The following is a 9,597-nucleotide window of genomic DNA, read 5'->3' as shown; positions in this document are numbered from 1 at the left end:
TTGTGTTAATAGAGAAATGTGTCAGCAGAAGTAGCTTTTTTCCCCCTTCATCTTTGCCGGATGATGAGGTCTGACTTACAGTTGGTATTCCAGTTCATCTCAGGCTTCTTGGGTTAATGGGTTTGAGGGTCTAGATTGTATACAAAGACAGTAAATCTAGCCATAGCAATGTCATAATTTTGTTTTGCATTATAGCCACCACTGTCTTGGTGTTTCGAAGCTGGATGTGACAATTTGTATAAGAGCAGGGGTTTCATGAGAAATTTACAGCCCAGTAAAACCACTGCATAAAAACGGATCCCTTTCGTTTAGATTAAAAGAAAAAGAAGTACAAAATTAATATGCAATTAACCGGTGATTTACAAACAATATGAACACCATGTTTTAATTTTAAAATAATTTAACTGAAATAAATAAAAACTAGAAAAATTTGCATTTCCTGCGAAAATGCAGTGTGGATGCTTTAAAGCTGAAGCTGTCTGCTGAAAAAGCTGAAAAGTTGCAGAAATTGTAAAAACTTTGCAGAAGCAAAGGAACTTTGCTAAAATGGAATAACTTAGCAGAACTGCAATATGTTAGAGGAAACATAATACTTGGCAGAATACAATAGCATAGCAGAACTTAGCAGAAATATTGCAACTTACCAGAAACATAACTTCTCAAAAATACAAGACTTTAGGAGAAATAGTATAAGATAACAGAAAAAATATATTTAGCCAAACATTCTTGAACATTACAGAAATACTATGATTTAGAAAAGCAGTACAACATAGCAGAAATGCTGCAATTTACCAGAGACACTGCAATATACTATGAATATTGTAATTTTATATAAATACTATGTTTTAGCAAAAATACTCCAGTTTAGCACAAATATTATAACATAGCAGAAATACTATTCTATAGCAGAAATGCTATATTTAGAAAGAAAAATATAATATAGTAGAAATACTATGATTTAGCAGAAATCCTACAATATAGCTTAATAACAATGATTTAGAACAGATACTATGATTGAGCAGAATAGTAATAACTTAAGTGAAAATATTGGAAAGGTAAAATGACAAGCTGAATAAAAAGGAACATGGTTAAGTTTGCTCAAAACTCATTTTTGTTTACCTCTGAAAAAATAAAATAAAAATACATTTAGGAAAAAAACAAATAAGAACAGCCAACAGATACATGCAAAATCAAATATGGATACAAAAATGTACAGAGAGAGACACACAGAATGGGTCTATGCCAGTCAACCAGTCTGAATATATTATATTTTTATCCAACAATGAGATGCTGCCCTAAAAAGGGTCTTTGTGTGTGTGTGTGTGTGTGTGTGTGTGTGTGTGTGTGTGTGTGTCTCTCTCTCACTCACACACACACACACACAGCATCAGCAGCAGAAAGTGAACAGGGGCTGTTAACAGCATGTTTCTAGGTCAGTCAAACAGCTGTGAGCTTCTCAATTTGAATCCACCAATCAGAGAGGCTGTGTGCTTTTTCCCGCCAAAACAGGTGCACCTGTTTTTACACACACGCAGCACAGAGACAGGATTTTTGCAGTCTATTTCTCATAGTCAGGATTCCCCTCAAACAAACAGCCATAAATTCCTAACCGTAGGGGCTAAAACGGTCATTCTTAGACCGTTTTGTTCAGAAGACATGGGGGAATCTTGAAATGTTGACCATTTAAAATAAAAATATGAAATATTATAGATATATGACATAGATGATTGGTTGGCTTAGAAGCCACGAAGGCCCCAATATGCAAATTTGAATGTGCCAGCCCTCAGATATGATTGGCTGGCTGGGAAGCCATGAAGGCAACAATATGCAAATTTGAAGGTGCCAGCCCTCAGATATGATTGGTTGTCTTAGAAGCCATGAATGCCCCAATATGTAAATTTGAATGTGCCAGCCCTCAGATATGATTGGCTGGCTGGGAAGCCATGAAGGTAAAAATATGCAAATTTGAATGTGCAAGCCCTCAGATATGATTGGTTGTCTTAGAAGCCATATAAAAAGCAGTAAAACTATACTATGATTTGGTAGAAAAACTATAATTAATCAAAAATACTATATTTGGCAGAAATACTATTTTTTTTTAGCAGAAACACTATATTTAGCACAAATCTTATGAAATAGCAGAAATAGTATTATTTAGGAGAAATGCTGTATTTAGCACAAATACTGAAAAGCAGCAGAAATGCTATGACTTAGCACAATAGTAATAACTTAAACAGAAAAATTGGAAAAGCAAAATGAACAGCTGAAAAAATGCTGAACATGCTAAGGGTCCCTCAAATGTAATTGTTAAATGAAAAAAAAATCAGCAAAAAAAAGTATAACAGTCACACAATCACAAATATGGACACATATGGAAACACACATGCACAGAGAGACACACAGGATCAAATTCAGTCAACCAGTCTAAATATATTGAATTTAAATCATACAATAAGATGCTCCCATAAAAACTCTCTCTCGCCCTCCCTTTCTCTCTCTCTCTGTCACACACACACACACACACACACACACATAGGGAGAGACAAGCAAGTTTCTAGGTCAGTCAAGCAGCCTGGGAGCTGCTAAATTTGAATCCACCAATTAGAGAGGCTGTGTACTTTTTCCCGCCAAAACAGGTGCACCTGTTTTTACACACACGCAGCACAGAGACAGGATTTGTGCTGTCTACTTTTCATAGTGAGGATTCCCCTCAAACAAATGGCTATAATTTCCTAACCGTAGGGGCTAGAACAGTCATTCTCACACCGTTTTGTTCAGAAGAGATGGGGGAATCTTAAAGTGTTGACAATTTATCATTAAAATATGAATTATTGAAGATATTTGACTTCTAATGCACCATAACTGAGTAGAGGCAAAGCAAAAACTGCTTTGACTTGCCCTCAAACAACGCTTTGTAACTCTAAATCTATATGGAGTATCAATATCATTGTTTCACCGTAAGACACAGCAGGCTTTGGTGAACAGTCATGGAAATTTTCAGGTCTCAGGTCTAACATTCTATTGTTCAGAAGACATGGGGGAATCATCAAGTGTTGTCTTTTTAAAAGAAAACATGAATAATTATAGATATATGACATAGATGATTGGTTGTCTTAGAAGCCATGAAAGCCCCAATATGCAAATTTGAATGTCTCAGCCCTCAGATATGATTGGCCGGTTGGGAAGTCGTGCATGACTTGATATGTCAATTTTGAAAATTACAGTTCTCACAGAGGACTGGCTCCCTGAGGAGCTGGCAGGAATACATAGAAATACTATGATTACCCAGAAATACTGCGCTTAGTAGAAATATTATGTTTTAGCAAAAATACTATAAAATGGCAGAAATAGTATGATTTAGCACAAATGCTGTATTTAGCACAAATACTGAAAAGCAGCAGAAATGCTATGACTTAGCACAATAGTAATAACTTAAATAGAAAAATTGGAAAAGCAAAATGAACAGCTGAAAAAATGCTGAAAATTCTAAGGGTCCCTCAAATGTAATTGTTAAATGAAAAAAAAACTCAGCAAAAAAAAGTATAACAGTCACACAATCAAAAATATGGACACATATGGAAACACACAAGCACAGAGAGACACACAGGATCAAATTCAGTCAACCAGTCTAAATATATTGAATTTAAATCATACAATAAGATGCTCCCATAAAAACTCTCTCTCGCCCTCTCTTTCTCTCTCTCTCTGTCACACACACACACAAACACACACACCTACACACACACACACACACACACACTAGCAGCAGCAGCAGCCAAGCAGCCTGGGAGCTGCTGAATTTGAATCCACCAATCAGAGAGGCTGTGTACTTTTTCCCGCCAAAACAGGTGCACCTGTTTTTACACACACGAAGCACAGAGACAGGATTTTTGCAGTCTATTTCTCATAGTCAGGATTCCCCTCAAACAAATGGCCATAATTTCCTAACCGTAGGGGCTAGAACAGTCATTCTTACACCGTTTTGTTCAGAAGAGATGGGGGAATCTTAAGGTGTTGACAATTTATCTTGAAAATATGAATTATTGAAGATATTTGACTTCTAATGCACCATAACTGAGTAGAGGCAAAGCGAAAACTGCCTTGACTTGCCCTCAAATAATGCTTTCTAACTCTAAATCTATTTGGAGTATCGATATCATTCTTTCACCGTAAGAGACAGCAGGCTTTGGTGAACAGTCATGGAAATTTTCAGGTCTCTGTGGAAATCCATCAAAAAGATATGACGAGAGAAAAAAGTGCCTCATTTCCAGAGTTTGAAATCTGAAGAAATCTGAGCGAGGGACGAATTTCCTACCCTCAAACAAACCCAATTCATGGCCAAATGGTAATAGGTGAGAAAGAAATTCTTGAATTGTGAGCGTCAGGAGTGTCTGAAGATATATTGGCACAAGCCTCATGTCTTAACTTCGCTGCGTTAAGGAGATATGACGATTTGAAAATGCCTCTCATTAGAGAAATCCAGCGGTGATTTTGAACAAGCTCTCCATTGACTTTCTATGTAGAGTTTCCAGACTTTGTGTTGGTCTGAGGAGATTTGCCAAAATTCTATTATACAGAAATACTGTAATCAGCACATATACTGTAACATGACAGAAATTCCTCCACTTAGTAGTAATACTATAACATAACACAAATATTATGATTTGGCACAAAAACCATGATTTGGCAAAATACTATGATTGAGCAGAAGTACTAAGATGTAGTAAAAGTACTTTGATTTAACAGAAATACAATTATAGAGGAGTAATACTTTAAAATGGGAGAAATATTGATACACACACACATACACAGAGCCTAAAGGGAACAGTATTTGTGCCATGGAGTGTTAACAAGAATCTGAGGTCAATATTAGAAAAGCTGCTAAAATCATAAAAGTTTGCAGAATTGTAATAAATGATGAATATGAATTAGTGGTCTGTGACAGTGTATTAATTTGTAGGGAAAAAAACATGTTGACTAAGGTGTAATTGAACCCACGACCTTTGGGTTGCAGACCTGTGTCATTACAAACTGTGCCACTGGGAAAGAGAATAGGGACATGGAAAACAGGGTGATGAGCAGTCAGAATTAGATCGCGGTGAGAGGCAAAGAGCGCCGTTTTTTGGAGTTACAAAATGTCGTGTAACTCAAAAACTAGGTGGACTAGAAGCATAATTCTTGTACTGGGTGAATCAGCGGACTTTGGTGTACTTTGACTGTGATTTTCATTGCTCGTTGTGCATCCGTCGCGGAGATATGACGAGAGAAGAAAGGGCAGACCTCAGATATGATTGGCTGGCTGGGAAGCCGTGCAGGCCCTGATATGTAAATTTGAATGTCTCAGTCCTCAGAGGATTGGCTGCCTGGGGACCTGGCAGAAATATATAGTAATAGTATGATTAAGCATAAATACTACATTTAGCAGAAATACTGTATTAAGCACAAATCCTATAAAAAGCAAAAATACTATATTAAGCAATATAAATATCCTATAAAAATCCTATAAAGAGCAAAAATACTGTACTATGATTTGGAAGAAAAACTATAATTAATCAGAAATACTATATTTGGCAGAAATACTATATTTAGCACAAATCTTATAAAATAGCAGAAATAGTATGATTCAGCACAATAGTAATAACTTAAACAGAAAAATTGGAAAAGCAAAATGAACAGCTGAAAAAATGCTGAACATGCTAAGGGTCCCTCAAATGTAACTGTTAAATGAAAAAAAACTCAGCAAAAAAAAGTATAACAGTCACACAATCACAAATATGGACACATATGGAAACACACAAACACAGAGAGACACACACAGGATCAAATTCAGTCAACCAGTCTAAATATATTGAATTTAAATCATACAATAAGATGCTCCCATAAAAACTCTCTCTCGCCCTCCCTTTCTCTCTCTCTGTCACACACACACACACACACACACACACAGGGAGAGACAAGCAAGTTTCTAGGTCAGTCAAGCAGCCTGGGAGCTGCTAAATTTGAATCCACCAATCAGAGAGGCTGTGTACTTTTTCCCGCCAAAACAGGTGCAGCCGTTTTTACACACTCAGCACAGAGAGAGACAGGATTTCTGCAGTGTATTTCTCATAGTGAGGATTCCTCTCAAACAAATGGCCATAATTTCCTAACCGTAGGGGCTAGAACGGTCATTCTTACACCGTTTTGTTCAGAAGAGATGGGGGAATCTTCAAGTGTTAACAATTTATCATTAAAATATGAATTATTAAAGATATTTGACTTGTAATGCACCATAACTGAGTAGAGGCGAAGCAAAAACTGCCTTGACCTGCCCTCAAACAACGCTTTCTAACTCTAAATCTATTTGGAGTATCGATATAATTCTTTCACCGTAAGAGACAGCAGGCTTTGGTGAACAGTCATGGAAATTTTCAGGTCTTTGTGGAAATCTATCAAAAAGATATGACGAGAGAAAAAAGTGGTTCATTTCCAGAGTTTGAAATCTGAAGAAAACTGAGCGAAGGACGAATTTCCTACCCTCAAACAAGTCTAACTCATTTCAGAACGGTAATAGGTGAGAAAAAAATTCTTGAATTGTGAGCGTCAGGAGTGTCTGAAGATATATTGGCACAAGCCTCATGTCTTAACTTTGCTTCGTTCGGGAGATATGACGATTCGAAAATGCCTCTCATTACAGAAATCAAGCGGTGATTTTAAACGAACTCTCCATTGACTTTCTATGGGGATTTTTGAGACTTTGTGTTGGTCTGAGGAGATTTGCCAAAATTCTATAAATCCCACAACAATGATAGTGACATTTTCTGAAAGCCAGCAAAAATACCTACGTTTTGATGTATAATTTGTGGAAGTTGAGTGAAAATTGAGGAAGTAGCAAGAAGTTGTTCGGACATGAAGAGAAGACTGCGAAACCTACAGTGGCACACTGGAAGCCAAGTGCATAGCAACCATAACAACGCATGTATTTTCTGAAAAATCACAAAAATGAAACTCAAAACTTAAAGAGGGATAAGATGAAAACGGTAACAGATATGAAAAAGCTGAATCATTCATGAATAGCCCAATAATTTGTGAACATTTTAAAGTTTGAATGGTTGTTCTAGGCGAAAGTATGAGAATGTAGTTAAGTTTCAAAAACAAGCAAGTTTTAGCAGAATTTTGGAAGTTTTCCATTCATTTCAATGGGACAAAAAAAAGCATAAAAAGCATAATATTTTAAAAAGTATAACAGTTAAAAATACCAAAAGTCATAGCGCACATTAGCAGAAATAGCAGAATAGTTTAAAATTTGAACGGCGAAAATCGGCTGAAAATTGTGGAAGTAGAAAAGTGCCAAAAAAAGTGCAAAAAGTGGCAACTAGAATAATAATAATAAGAAAGTAGAATAAAGAATAAAGAGAAACAGGAACTCAATAGTGTGGATGCATAAAGCATCCACACAACTAGAAAAATTTGCATTTCCTGCGAAAATGCAGTGTGGATGCTTTAAAGCTGAAGCTGTCTGCTGAAACTAGCTGAAAAAGCTGAAAAGTTGCAGAAATTGTAAAAACTTTGCAGAAGCAAAGGAACTTTGCTAAAATGTAGTATCTTAGTAGAACTGCAATATCTTAGAGGAAATATAATACTTGGCAGAAATACAATAGCATAGCAGAACTTAGCAGAAATATTGTAACTTACCAGAAGCACGATAACTTCTCAAAAATACAAGAATTTAGGAGAAATAGTATAAGATAACAGAAAGAATATATTTAGCCAAACATTCTTGAACATTACAGAAATACTATGATTTAGAAAAACAGTACAACATAGCAGAAATGCTGCGATTTACCAGAGACACTGTAATTTACTATTAATATTGAAATTTTTTTAAAAAGAATACTATGTTTTAGCACAAATACTGTAATTTGACAGAAATACTATCATTTGGCAGAAATACTATGTTTCAGCAGAAATACTCTGGTTTAGCACAAATATTATAACATAGCAGTAATACAATTATATAGCAGAAATGCTATATTTAGAAAAAAAAATATAATATAGTAGAAATACTATGATTTAGCAGAAATACTGTAATCAGCACATATACTGTAACATGACAGAAATTCCTCCACTTAGTAGTAATACTATAACATAAAACAAATGTTATGATTTGGCACAAAAACCATAATTTGGCAAAATACTATGATTTAGCAGAAATACTATGATTGAGCAGAAGTACTAAGATGTAGTAAAAGTACTTTGATTTAACAGAAATACAATTATGGAGGAGTAATACTTTAAAATGGGAGAAATATTGATACACACACACATACACAGAGCCTAAAGGGAACAGTATTTGTGCCATGGAGTGTTAACAAGAATCTGAGGTCCATATTAGAAAAGCTGCTAAAATCATAAACGTTTTCAGAATTGTAATAAATGATGAATATGAATTAGTGGTCTGTGATAGTGTATTAATTTGTAGGGAAAAAAAACATGTTGCCCAAGGTGTAATTGAACCCACGACCTTTGGGTTGCAGACCTGTGTCATTACCAACTGCGCCACTGGGAAAGAGAGGGAGCGCCTGGAAAACAGGGTGATGAGCAGTCAGAATTAGATTGCGGTGAGAGGCGAAAAACGCTGTTTTTTGGAGTTACAAAACGTCGTGTAACTCAAAAACTAGGTGGACTAGAAGCATAATTCTTGTACTGGGTGAATCAGCGGACTTTGGTGTACTTTGACTGTGATTTGCATTGCTCTTTGTACATCTGTCGCTGAGATATGACGAGAGAAGAAAGGGCAGACCTCAGATATGATTGGCTGGCTGGGAAGCCGTGCAGGCCCTGATATGTAAATTTTATATGTATCAGTCCTCACAGAGGATTAGCTGCCTGGGGACCTGGCAGAAATATATACAAATAGTATGATTAAGCATAAATACTACATTTAGTAGAAATACTATGTTTTAGCACAAATACTATAAAATGGCAGGAATACTATAATTAAGCAGAAATACTATATTTGGCAGAAACACTATATTTAGTACAAATCTTATGAAATAGCAGAAATAGTATGATTTAGCAGAAATGCTGTATTTGGCACAAATCTCATAAAATAGCAGAAATAGTATGATTTAGCAGAAATGCTGTATTTAGCACAAATACTGAAAAGCAGCAGAAATGCTATGACTTAGCACAACAGTAATAACTTATAGAAAAATTGGAAAAGCAAAATGGACAGCTGGAAAAATCCTGAACATGCTAAGGGTCCCTCAAATGTAATTGTTAATTGAAAAAAAAAATCAGCAAAAAAAGTATAACAGTGACACAATCACAAATATGGACACATATGGAAACACACATGCACAGAGAGACACACACAGGATCAAATTCAGTCAACCAGTCTAAATATATTGAATTTAAATCACATAATAAGATGCTCCCATCAAAAGGCTCTCTCTCGCTCTCTCTCTCTCTCTCTCTCTCACACACACACACACACACACACACACACACACACACACAGGGAGAGACAAGCAAGTTTCTAGGTCAGTCAAGCAGCCTGGGAGCTGCTAAATTTGAATCCACCAATCAGAGAGGCTGTGTACTTTTTCCCGCCAA

This window comes from Oreochromis niloticus, unplaced genomic scaffold (assembly GCF_001858045.2).
Source record: "Oreochromis niloticus isolate F11D_XX unplaced genomic scaffold, O_niloticus_UMD_NMBU tig00003718_pilon, whole genome shotgun sequence".
Taxonomy (NCBI): Eukaryota; Metazoa; Chordata; class Actinopteri; order Cichliformes; family Cichlidae; genus Oreochromis; species Oreochromis niloticus.
This window is presented reverse-complemented; position numbering follows the sequence as displayed.